Here is a 13,272-nt window from a genome sequence, read left to right on the forward strand (position 1 = left end):
TAGATCCATATGGTTCATTGGTTTCTATGCTACTTTTTTGTGGTGGTTTTTTTTTTGTTTGTTTTTTTGTTGGTTTGTTTGTTTGGTTGGTTGGTTGCTTTTTGTTTGTTTGTTTGTTTGGATTTTTTAGGGCCACATCCATGGCATTTGGAAGTTCCCAGGCTAGGGGTCGAATCAGAGCTGTAGCTGCCGGCCTACACCACAGCCACAGCAACACGGGATGAGAGCTGCATCTGCGACCTACACCACAGCTCACAGCAACGCCCAATCCTTAACCCACAGAGCAAGGCCAGGGATTGAACCTGTGCCCTCATGGATGCCAGTCAGATTCATTTCCACAGAGCCACGATGGAAACTCCCGTTTTTGTTTTGAACCAAATTTGTCCTTTCATCTCATTAACAGCCACTGTGTGTTCTTGAGATTTCCCCCATGGTCTCCATCCTCACCCAGCTTCTCCTGGCCTGTCTGAACTCTGAACAAGGAGTCCTCCCCAAGGACAGACAGAGTAGCTGTCGGGGCCATCCTGCCCAGTTCTGATACCGAGATCCTGATGCCGGACTCTTTACCTTCCCTATAACTACTTGTTAGCCAGGATATGCTGAACCTAGCCCTGGTTGCTTTTTTTAAAAAAATGTACTATACCAGCAATAGACTTTGATCTATGCCAGGGTGGGCAGACTCTGGCCCATAGGCCAAGTCTAGCCCATAGCCTATTTTTTGTAGATTAAATTTTATCAGAATACAAACACACTCATTTGTTGTTGTTGTCTATGGCTGCTTTCATGCGATAATAACAGAATTTATTATTTGTAGCAGGGACCATATGGCCCACAAAACTGTTTAAATACGTGGACTTTTAAAGAAAAACTTTGCTGACCACTGTACGATACTCACAGAAGCCCCAGATGTAGCACCTTTTTTTTTTTCTTTTTTTTTACATGGTTATTCTGTGCTGACTTTCCAGCCAGGTCCAATACTGTCTATAAGTCTCTTGGCCTGCCCTGCTCTGAGATAACAACTCCTCTGTTGCTTATCATGGTTATCAAGGAACACAAGCCAACTAGCAACACCCATGTTGGCTTTTCTTTCAGAACCATGATTCTAAGAGGAGAAGCCTCTTGGCTCTTGCTTCCTATGTGTTCCTCCAATAGAGAATCTTTTGTTACTTTTTTTTTTTTTTTTTTTTAAACTAGCTTTGGTTTATCTCCCACTTCCACTTTTCTTTAACTTTCTTATCCACCTCTGTCCAGTCTCATCCATCATTCCTCTCTTCATGGAATATGCCTTCCTGAGATAACCCACTCAGAATGTCCCTCTTGGGCAGTACCCTCAACTTCTAAGTTTCTGCTCAGACCTCTCCTGGTTTCTGGAAACTTTGGACCTTGGAGACATCGATCTCAGAAGAAAAGCATTACATTATCACACCAATGTAAGTGGGAATGATCGAAGGCCAGCTTCATATGTTAGCTTTTCTAAGGTAGTTGTGCTTAAGAGAGTTTATCGCCTACACAAAGAAATGGTCCATTTCAAACATGATGTTCTTAGTTCAAGTGCAAATCTTCGTACATCCTTCAGACTTCATGCAAAAGCAACCACTTGGTATTCTAAGTGTGATAACCATCTGTCACCAAGACTTCTACCAAAATCCTCAGTCTGGCCATTAAATCTGCTCATATCTGGCTTCTAGTTTTTTCTAAACTTCATCTCTTACTAAGGGAATGTCCTAAATCACTTTTATATAGTTTCTTTCTTTTTTTTTTTTTTTTGGTCTTTTTGCCTTTTCTTGGGCCACTTCCGCGGCATATGGACGTTCCCAGGCTAGGGGTCGAATCAGAGCTGTAGCTGCTGGCCTACACCATAGCCACAGCAACTCGGGATCCGAGCCGCGTCTGCGACCTTTATCACAGCTCACGGCAACGCCAGATCCTTAACCCACTGAGCAAGGGCAGGGATTGAACCCGAAACCTCATGGTTCCTAGTTGGATTCATTAACCACTGAGCCATAACGGGAACTCCTATATACATTTCACTTCACAGTCCTCTTCTCCCAGTGGAGACAAACAACCCACTTCTTTCCACCAACAGATGCACCTCATTTCATTAAAGTTGTGCAGAACCTACTTCTCCTGGACGACACACACTAGATGTAAGATTCTTATGGGATATTTGTAGGCAAGTGCAGTGCCCAGGAATGAAAATAAATATGCTTATCCATTCAGGGTACATGTCTATGCCCTGGAGCAATGGGCATTTCAGTCCATTCCATTCCCCTTCGCTCACCAATCCGAAATGGGTGATGGAAGAATCACATGTATTTGCACTTCTGAGGCAAATTTTTCAGAAGCTTTTTTCAATCATTTTGAACATCTGGGTATTTTCTGTAAAACAGGTTATACATAAGCCTCCTCAAAGGAGGTTCCGAAGCATTTCATTTCCTTTTGATCATGTTTCTTTGTTGGACACAATGCTTTCAACACAGTTCATGTTCTTCTAGCTTAAGATCTCGCTTAAAACCACGAGTTTGAGATGTTGCTAAGATATCCCCTATTAAAAAATAACTCAATCTATACCACTCCTGATGCTACCACACTCTCTGCAGATGTTACTCTTTATAGTATTTTGTAAGGTTCATCTCAGAACCACAACAACGGTCTCCTAAGGCCTCTAGCTTTAATGCCTTCCCCGGGGAGGCAGCAGAGCTAGCTTCCTGAACTTGGAACAGGTTGGCATGCCCCGACCTTTCATATCCGCTTAACCAAATTCTTATCCATTCTTCAAGAATCACTTCATAGCTCCATGAAGTTTCCCTAGATTTTCTCATCAAAATTAATGTCTTTACCCCCGAAAGTACCACAGCGCTGTACAACTTTATGACAGCAAATCTGAACTTCTGAAGGAATACACGTGTATTCATACACACGCAGGGACCAATAACCAAATGGGAAAGAAGGTGTCCGTGACCAGCTGGGCCACAGCCTCAATCCAGGGCTCTGCTAATGCTTGGTTGGCGCTTGTGGGTTCGTCCCTGAGACGAAGGCAGGCCTTTCTCTACTGAGTCTCCGTAAATCACTCCCGAGTCGGTCGTGAGAAGAAAACACAGCAGCGAGACAGTAGAGATTCCCTGTGGCAGATCTTGGCTCCAAACCTCTCCCCACCTCAGCCTCAGCCACACAGCCAAATGGCAACGAGGAAGAGGGCCTGAGGTGCACGCATGACCGTTTGACAGGAGGCAAACCGACCGCTAGTAAGTGGGGTCCAACCGACACCTGTGATGCCACCCGTGAGAGGAGTAGTCCTTCTCCTTAGGGCACACGGCCTCGGGAAAGGGCCAGGAGGGCACCCTTGCTCCTCTGCTCTCCCTCTTCTTCTCCTGTAAACCTGTGGGAATTTACAGCCGAAGCTCATTGTCCCTGCTCTGCCTCCTGCAAGAAGAGAAACAATGTAATATCAGGGAAGTTGGGCTCCCCTGATACTGAACTCTGTTTCTTTGTGCTCCAGGAACCACAGCCCAGGGCATTTTTCTTGGGGCTTTCACCCAACTGCTAAAAATGGGAGCAAGAGGGCATTTGTTAAGTCAGCTCGCAGATCACACGCTATCAGGGCAAGAGTTAACTCCCGTTCGATCTCCTGCCTCAAGCTACACCCACCACCCACCAGCTCGGGCCTTTGATTAGGTTTTCTGGAGGTTCCCCGGGGATCATCGCGTCAGCACGGCCCAAGCCACCCCGTGTCAGCCGTGAGACAACATGTCAAATTTGAACCCCCTCCGTTTCATCTTCTCTCAGAAAATGGAAAGTTCCATCAGGAAAAATCACTTCGGTTGGCGGTCCCAAGTTCACAGAGTCCGAAGACATGAACTTCCCCAAACTTCCTCTCTCTTAAATCATTTCCTTCAAAGAAGCCAGGGAGTAACTTCACTCAGATGTTTGCTCCACCTTCAAAGTAGAATTATTCACAGATATGTCTGTCTCCCTGATTATTCCGGGCATTCTTAGACAGCAGGAACTGTTTTATTTATTTTGGCATCCCTCAAAGGCCTGGCACGGTGCCTTCCCATTGGTGCACGAGATACACAGCTGTCAGAGAGGTGTCAGCTGTAGGACGGAACTCCATGCATCAGGCCTGATGCGTTTGCCGCTGTGGCTCTGCAGTCCGCTTCTTGCGAACTCGGGGAGCGAGATGCTTTCCCATCTGCCATAACTGTTCTCCATCCTGGTAACCACATGAGCACTGGCCTATTGGCCACCAGAAAGCCCCAGAGGATCTGAGGGATCAAATCTAGCACCACGAGAATCAGAATCAGACCCTAAGCAACTGGAGTGCCTAAGAGTAGCTGGGAAAAAAAAAAAAAAAAAGGAAAATGTATATATACCCAGGCATAGACAAGATTGCTGTTCTCATCCTATGCAAAGAGGAATAACGAGGCTTGAGCCAGTTCAGAAGTGATGCCTGATTTGATACAAAATTTCAGTTTTGCACCACATTCATTATCGATTGCTGTGTGATCAATACAAGTAAAAAAAATTACCGCCAAACTCAGAGGCTTAGAGCAACACATATTATTTCATAGAGTCTGTGAGATACACCTGGAATGCAGGTGCAGCTGAGCCGGGTCCTCTGGCTCAGGACCTCTCACAGGCGATGATCAAAGTGTCGGCCCGAGGTGTAGTCACCTCAAGGCTCTACCGGGGAAGGAGCTGCTTCCAAGCAGGCTTGACGGTTGGCAGGATTCGGTTCCTCGCGGGTTGCTGGCCGGAGAGCCTCAGTTCCTGCCACGCTGTTGGCTGGAGGCCCCCTTCCGTTCCTGGGCACTTGAGACACTGCAAAGAGCATCTCCCAACATGGCAGTGGCTTCATCAGAGCAAACGAGCAGGCGGTACCAGAGAGAGAAGGCAAATGGGACAGAAGTCAGCATCTCTCTGTAAACGAATCTTGAAGGTAACATCCTGTCCTTTCTGCCGTATTCAATTCGTTATAATTAAGTCACTGCTCTCACAGGGAGGCGATTACACAAGGGCATGAACACCAGGAGGGGGAGACAATTAGGGGCCATTTCAGAAGCTGCTCACCTTCTCCGCAAGCACGTACAAACATGTGCTGACAGCGTGTTGCCTTCTTCCCATCTCCCATCCCTCTCTTACTCTCCTTTTGCTCCTCTGGACCAAAATCAAGCACCTGGCACTCTTCGCATCCATGCTGGAGCCTCTTCTGCTTCCACCAGCCACAGTCAGGCTAACACTTCATCCTATCAGCCAAACCATCACGCCAAGAGCCTGTCGTGCGTTATTTCCCTTTAGATTTTGGAGAACATTAAATGTTTGAGCATCCTATGGCTCCTGATAAAAGCACACTTATTGTTCCCACTGGAGAGCGGAGCTATGAATACTGCTACAGGCTTCAACATTAATATCATTTTCATTAGGTTTGTCTTTGTGATCGAGTAGCTAGGATGTCTTCTGTTGAGACTATCTTTTTGCATTTTTAATTACATATATGGGATTGTTTCTTACAGCAAAAAGTCAAAACCTCTCTAATATGTGGAAATAAGTCTCCACCGACACCAAGATTTTATTCCAAAACGTTATTGTGTAGAAAGTAATGCTTCTGATGGAGGCATTTGTGTTTGCTTTCTGATTTCAGCATAACGGAATGAAGATTAATGTTACTGAAACTTAAGCCAAAGTAACACCAACGTTCCTTCCATGCATTGCTTCCCACAGAACCAGCAAGAAATGCCTCTAGTTTTCACGTCTCCACACTGTCTCATAGGTGACATTAAGGGCCAGTCTGAGCTCATATTAATGCCAGCTTCCACTTCCTAGGCTGCCCCTAATAATCTTCACGCAATCTCTTAGTCTTTCTGCTGCAGCTCAAAAAGCCGAGGAGGAAAGGGAAGTCAGCTCTGGGATGTCGGGAAGAGCTTCCAAAATGTCTTGACTCACCTGATGGAAGATTATTTTGAAAGAATAAATAAGTGTTGCAACAAGTCAGCTCGCTTCTTCACAGATCAGTCCTTCCATTGTCCCGACCTAATTAGCGTAATTTGTGTTAAAGGAGATACTGATTTTGCACAATCGTCTTCTCTTGTATTACACGCATGACAACATTCTCTTTGCTGAACCTGGACAGCAATCTTCTTGTCTGAAATGTAAAAGCTCTTGCTCAGAAATCTGCTCCTGGCATCGTGGACTCAAAGAGAAAAGGGTTCAAGTTACCACTGATGGTGTTATTGAAAATGTAAATACAAACACCACATGACATCGCTTATCTCTGGAATCTAGTATATGGCACAAATGACCCTGTCTACAGACCAGAAACGAACTCGTGGACTTGGAGAACAGACCTGTGGTTGCCAAGGGGGGCGGGGAGGGAGCGGGGTGGACTGGGAGTTGGGGGTTCGTAGATGCAGACTATTGCATGTGGAGTGGATAAGCAATGAGATCCTGCTGTACAGCACAGGGAACTCTATATCTAGTCACTTGGGATGGAACATGATGGAGGAGAAGGTGAGAAAAAGAACGTGTGTGTGTGTGTGTGTGTATTTATGTATATGAATAACTGGGTCACTTGGCTGGACAGCGGAAATCAACAGAACATTGTAAATCAACAGTAATAAAAAAAAATCTTAAAAAGAAAATAGAAATAAACCAAGGAAATAACAGAGGGCCAGGAAAGTCAGGGCTGTGTATTTCTGACCTTGTGAAAGCCGCTGGGCTGCGGGCCTCTGCTGCCCAATTAAAATAAGTTTTGCTGGTGTTCCTCCTGGCTGGGTCCTCCTGTGCTCTCTGAATGATAACTCCGGCCCATCCGGGGACAGGTACAGTTGAAAAGTCTTTGTATTTCTGTAGGCTTAAGCCAACCCCCTCAGAGCAAGCTCTTCCAGCGCTGAGCCGGAGCAGGGCTAATGCCGCGCTTGGCAGCTCATGCGCGGCCTCCTCCTTGGCGAGCCGGCCGCTGCTCTTATCCACTTGAGCTGTCTTTTGAAAGCCTCCTTCTCACAAAAGACAGAGCTGATCTCTAGGGCCTGGGAAAATAGAAAATTCTCACACTGTGATGGGAAACACTGTCAAGACCCAAAACTCTATAGCGAAGCCTCAGACACCAGTGTGAAATCGCAGATAAAGTGAGGGGTAGGGCTGCGTGGGGGAAAGAAGGACAGGGTGCTGAAAACGGACCGGCGAGCCGGAATGGGAAATGATGGAGAAACAACCAAGACCACCCCCCTCTCCAGAGGGTGCTCAGCCAGGGTGCACGTCACCCACTAACTAGGGCACCTGGCTGGCTTCTCCTCCACGTGGCCTCACGTGGAATCTAAGCACGCGTGTGTAGACCGTAGGCCTGACACCCTGACGTTTTTGCCAGGATCAGAAAGCAGATGGACTTGCTTATCGAGAAGCTTCGGTGAAAGGCAAAATGTTGCGGCTCTGACTCTGATTGCTCCCGCTGTTCAGTTTTCGGGGTTTGATAGGTGCTGCATCCTACGAAAGCCAGAGCTCTAAGAAAGCGCATCTCTTGAAACAGCTATATCATATTCTTGTAGGGATTCATATATGTATATATGAATGTATATATGCATTTGTCTTTTTAGGGATGCACCCATGTTATATGGAAGTTCAGGTCCCAGGCTAGGAGTCTAACTGGAACTGCAGCTGCCGGCCTCAAACACCGCCACAGCAAAGTGGGATCCAAGCCGCATCTGCGACCTACACCACAGCTCACGGCAGGGCGGGATCCTTAATTCTCTGAGTGAAGACAGGGATCGAACCCGCATCCTCATGGATACGATTTGGGTTCGTTACCCCTGAGCCACCAGGGGAACTCCTGGGACCCATATTTTCATCCCTCTCGAAAGAGTGACGGTTGGTAACCACCCACCTAGGTGTTTATGTAGTTCTCATGACCAGATCACCCTGAAGCTCGAACGATAAAGGTGACGTACTCTTCCCACGCCGGGGTCAGGATGCGCTTTCCCTGCCGATGCTGCAGAAGGGGGAAGCGGGATAGGCTGTGCTTTACTTTTGGACAAATGCTCTTTAAATAGATACTAAAGTATATATTTAAAAAAGCCAGTCTCAAAGGCATATTAACATACACAACAATGTACTACACAGAAAAGGGAGTTTTTGAGCTTTCTAATGTTCTGGGATTGCATCGTCCAACAGAAATGGCGATTTCATTAGCATTTATGACTAGCTTTCCAGGGATGTTTGCCAAAGGGATGAAAGTGGGAGGAGGAAAAAAAACAAAACCAAAAAACCAGCCCTTCCACAGGCTCGCACAAAGGTGCTAATTAGTGATAGTTTTCCTCCACGGGCAATGGCCCAGGATGCAGGGCGCGTGGCCATGGAGCTATTTCCCTTATACCTGGGAAAACAACGAACGTGTTAGCGCAAATGAAAAATTTACCATGTGGAGCTTCATGTCGACGAATGACCACCAAGCATGTGAGGAGTTATTCTGCCCAGAATTTTGAGAAATTATTTTCTATGGAGGGAATTAGCCCCTGCCTAGGTAAGGTGAGCCTAAATTTTCCAACAGCGAGACTTTTGCAATGAAGGATAGGTAAGTTGCAGAGGGAGGCTGGAGCAACCGTCTTGTGATAAAAATAAAAATGGATTTTTGTTTCTCTTTCAAGTGAATCCAAAACTTTGACTTTTCCAGAGCAGACTCTTCAGTGAATCAATCAATACCAGCAGGGACCATTTATTGAATATTCAACACGTGCCAGGCTTTCTTATCTCATTTTATTCTCATTATAACTCGAGGAGGAAGCCGTTATTATCCCCACTTTTCAGATGGGCTAGATGAAAGCCTGGGAGGTTGAACCACCTCCCTAAACTCACACAAGTAAAATGGAATAGAACCGATTGGGACCAAATTGGAACCAGATTGGAACCAACCTCTTAACCAAACTCAAGTTCGTTATCCATCTGAAAGAGGTATAAAGACCAGACCATGGCCCTGGATGTTGTCCTGAAGCCTGGGCAGATCCTGTTGTTCGAATACATGAAACCCCATGTGAGACAGCTGAGCAATTTTTAAGTAGGTTGATTCGATAACTTAACCCACCCTCCTGCCCATACTGTGAGAACCCAGTTCCAGGGGTCTCTGAAGCAGAACCATTCATTCAATAAATACGTATTGGGCACCTATTGTGTGTTAATACGGTGCTAGTTGCTGAGCCTGGGAAAGAGTAGCTTCTCCGCTGGTTGGTTCTGCCCCTCTGCCTGACGCAGAGCTTCTGGGAAGAAGGCAGAATGGCAGACTCCAAGTTTACAGGTGAAACACGAAGGAATAAATCGGGTTTGGAGAAGGAGGAAGAGCTGTGCTATTGAAGAACACAGGAGTGGGGCTGGCTAAATTTTTGGAAAATGTGTATGTGATTAGCTATCCTTCGAATTTTGAAAAGGGCAAAGTTAGGAAAAGGCCCAGGTGTGTTGTGCCCTGGAGACGCACTTCGTTCTAGGTGATGCTTCTGGATGGCGGAGTGAAACTTTTTCAACTCTGCTCTGAGGGCAGAGTCAGCTACGGATCCCTTGGCCAGTCAGCAGCCGTCTGATCCTGGGTGATAAGCCTTCTACCACAAGGGAAAGTAAGAGAAGCTTCCCAGAGGGCCATTCACCCCCAGTGGTGGATTCCATAGTCAGCTTAGTCTAGACGTGAACGTCAAGTTCAAATGGGAAGGGATGGGATGAGGGACTTGGATCAGAGGGTATTAAAATCAAGGGGAAGGAGCCTTACGAAGGGGCCTGAAACCAGGCATAGAGGAAGCCCGTTTATTTTGGCGACGTGTGGAAAGTTGCAGAAGGGCTCTGGCCCGTCTGCTTGTTTGGGCCTGACCTACTTGCAGAGCTCTAAGCAGAGGAAGGTGGTAGAATTTCCAATCATCCTCAAGCCTCTTGAAAATGCTAGAGCAGACGGCTGCAGATAATTCACGGAAACGGCTATCAGCAACCTTAGTCATCACCCACTTTTCTAACAGCCTGTGCCATCTGGGAATTCTAACTCATTTCCTCCTCATGCCATTTCACTCTCCTTGCACCTGCGATCCACACTGTGTGGCAGGTGTGAAGGCAGGAATGGGCTCTCTGTGCATCCTACTCCTCCTGCCCCTTCAACTCACCGGGTGGCCCTGAGGCCTGCACTTTGATCAGGCCCATTTTACTGCAAAACCACTTCCTGGATTAGATTTTTTCTTTTCTTTTGTCTTTTTAGGGCCACTCCCTTGGCCTATGGAGGTTCCCAGGCTAGGGATGGAATCGGAGCTGCAGCCGCCAGCCTACACCACAGCCACAGTGACATGGGATCTGAGCTGCATCTGCGACCTACACCACAGCTCACAGCAATGCCGGATTCTTAACCCACTGAGCGAGGCCAGGTATGGAACCCACGTCCTCACGGATATTAGTCAGATTTGCTAACCACTGAGCCATGATGGGAACTCCTAGATTAGACATTTCCTACTCTACCCTCCCTTCAGATTCTGCAACACAGAAACCAAAGAACCACCCTGGGAATTTTTAGAACAGAGGAGGAAAAAAATCTGACCCTAACACTGGAATTTTTGAGGGGAGGGAGAGAGTGGAAAGGGGACAGACAGACTGGGAATATCCATGAGTAAATATCCAACCCTGTATGAGAGCATGCAAGCTGAACCCCAAACGAGAAAATTGAGGTTACCCTTCTGGGTATTATTGACCCCAGGGAATCCCTGAACAATGTAACTTACTATTCCAGGGACTGTCTGTGGTGGGGGCAGGGGTGTCAACCGAACCACAGGACTTTCACCTCCAGGCCCCATGGGACTAGCAAGGCATCATGGACTGCTCAAACCCCGGCCATCACCATTAGAAAGCTCAGCTTGAGGGCTCTGGAGGGACCAACCCTGACGTCCACACAGAGATCTCTGACTTCACACGCTCTAACACAAAGCCAAAAGTGCAAGAACTCACGGGAATAAACAGGTCTGGAGTCAACATGGAAGCGTCAGTGTGGTTAAACAGGAGGTGAGGTCATCACAGAAAAATGTGACGTCACCAAGGAAGAGTTGTGTTTTTACAGAGAAATGCTTTCCAGTTAAATGTTTATGACTCCCTATCCATCAGCTATAAACATTATAATTTAGATGAAGCTCGCTCTCATTCTTGGTGAGAAGGAAAGGAGTTGGGTGTTCAGAGCAGAAATATGACAACATGCCAGGCTAACCTCATTGCTTCTGCGTATTCCTGAGCAATGCCCTAACCAGCCAAGAAGCACTCCTGCAACACTTTACTCGTGGTTCTGTGGGCTGTCCAAAACTTACATCTATTTCATAAGGGGCTACTTTTTTTTTTTGTCTTTTTGCCTTTTCTAGGGCCACTCCCATGGCATATGGACGTTCCCAGGCCAGGGGTCTAATTGGAGCTGTCGCTGCTGCCGGCCTACACCACAGCCACAGCAACGCCAGATTCTTAACCCACTAAGCAAGGCCAGGGATCGAACCTGCAACCTCCTGGTTCCTAGTCAGATTCGTTAACCACTGTGCCACGACGGGAACTCCAAGGGACTAATATCCACGGTTCAGGAGGGTGGTTGAGTAAAATTAGCTGGGGCATGTCTCTCCAAAATGAGAGCATAGCTCTTTGCTACAGTGCAAAAGGCAGCAACTGAAATGGCTTAAGGGCCAATCATTCATTCATTTAACCAACGCTGGTAACACCTGCTATCAATGTTCTGCCCTATGCTTGGCACATGAGCTACAACGAGGGACAGATGCGTGTGCTCTTTGGTCTCACCAACTCGTCAAAGTCAGGATCTAGCCAAGAGGACAATGATTGAGGGAGGAGCTACTCTGATTCTAATCATGTGGAGGTCAAAGGTTAGGCGAGATGCTGGCGTTAGTCTGGGGCTCGGGAAGCTTCCTATGCTCCAAGGTCCCCATAAACTGAACCTCCAATGGAGACATGAAGTGTGGGCAAGAGGCTTCCAGGAAGAAGGGCCCTTTGGTGGGGTGGTCACTCCTCTGTGGGACCAACACAGAGGCTTGGTCAGCAAAAAGCAGGGGGCTGCAGGGAGATGGGTAAGTCTTGCTCAGGGCAGCTGGGATGCATATTTCAAATTAAATATTTGTCAGTCACCTTCCCTTTGCACTTTAATTAATGTGTGTTGAACACTTTTCTATCTTCTGCTCAGATCTGTGTCCACGTTCAACATTTCTGGGCAGCTTCCAAAACGGTGACAGGCAGACTTCTGACAAAAGTAGTTGTTTGGTTTTTTTTCTTTTTCTTTTTTCTTTCTCTTCCATTAGCCATGGCCTCTTGCCATGTCGAGTCTCACAAATGGACACAAACCAATCAATCACCCTTATAAAAATGTCAAAATTCATCCTTCCCTACTGTGAAATGAATACACTGACCTTAACACAAATGTAGAAATAAATTAAAAAAAAAAAATCCATCCCCACTTTGGACCCCTGGCTGCCACACTAAGATTTCCACACTTTTCAGTTTGATGAGGCTGACACTGCTGAGAAATTCTTGCTTTTCTTTCCTTTTTTTTTTTTAAGCTGGAAGCAGATTAAATATGCCCCCAAATTTACTAATGAGAATTTATTTAGGAGTTCATATTGTGACTAAGCAGGTTAAGAACCTGACTAGTATCCATGAGGGTGCGGGTTCGGTTCCTAGCCTCACTCAGTGGGTTAAGGAGCTGGCATTGCTGTGAGCTCTGGTGTAGATCACAGACATGGCTTGGATCCTGTGTTGCCAGGACTGTGGTGTAGACCGACAGCTACAGCTCTAAATCGACCCCTAGGCCAGGAATTTCCATGTGCTGAGGGTGCGACCCTGAAAAGAAAAAAGAAAAAAATAACTGATTTACGTGGAGGCTCTGCTTGGGAAGAAGTGGAGGTAGGAAGAAGCATTCACTGTCCAGGAGGAAGAAGGAGAGTGAGATGGATTGAACAGAGTGAACTGGGAAAGAACATTCATTTGATATTGATTTTAAAACAAACAAAAATGAGTTTTCTCCATCGAGGAACCATCTAACACTTGCCTGCTTCACTCAGAATCAACCTCCGGTTTTGGACCAGAGCCCTGGATGAGAGGAGCCCTGAAAGTGGTGGCAGATGTCAGCTCAGGTCCTGGCTCCGCCATTCGCCGGAGGTCACTCATCTCTTTAACCCACAATCTCTTTATTTGTAGAACAAGGACAGTAATAGTCACTTTCTGGAATATTCCAGGGCACCTCTCTTATTCCACCATTTCTACCCTCTCGGTGACGGGACCTCAGTT

The 13,272-nt window shown here is 46.7% G+C and overlaps 1 long non-coding RNA gene across 2 annotated transcripts in view; it reads right to left on the reverse strand.

Moving 5' to 3' along the window:
• Window positions 1-1,743: 1,743 nt before the first annotated feature.
• Window positions 1,744-13,272, reverse strand: part of LOC100514051 (uncharacterized) — a 167,642-nt gene continuing 156,113 nt past the window's right edge. For both annotated transcript variants that reach the window (XR_014804313.1, XR_014804308.1), the window contains exons 15-17: window positions 7,877-7,972; window positions 6,698-7,025; window positions 1,744-5,943 (exon numbers count right to left, since the gene is read on the reverse strand). This is a non-coding gene — a long non-coding RNA (uncharacterized LOC100514051). The remainder of the gene's footprint in view (window positions 5,944-6,697; window positions 7,026-7,876; window positions 7,973-13,272) is intronic.

The sequence above is a fragment of the Sus scrofa genome, chromosome 5 (assembly GCF_054392235.1).
Source record: "Sus scrofa isolate SSC_HxYL_T2T_F1_AM1 chromosome 5, Sscrofa_HxYL_maternal_Yorkshire_Landrace_v2.0, whole genome shotgun sequence".
In the NCBI taxonomy this organism is placed as follows: Eukaryota; Metazoa; Chordata; class Mammalia; order Artiodactyla; family Suidae; genus Sus; species Sus scrofa.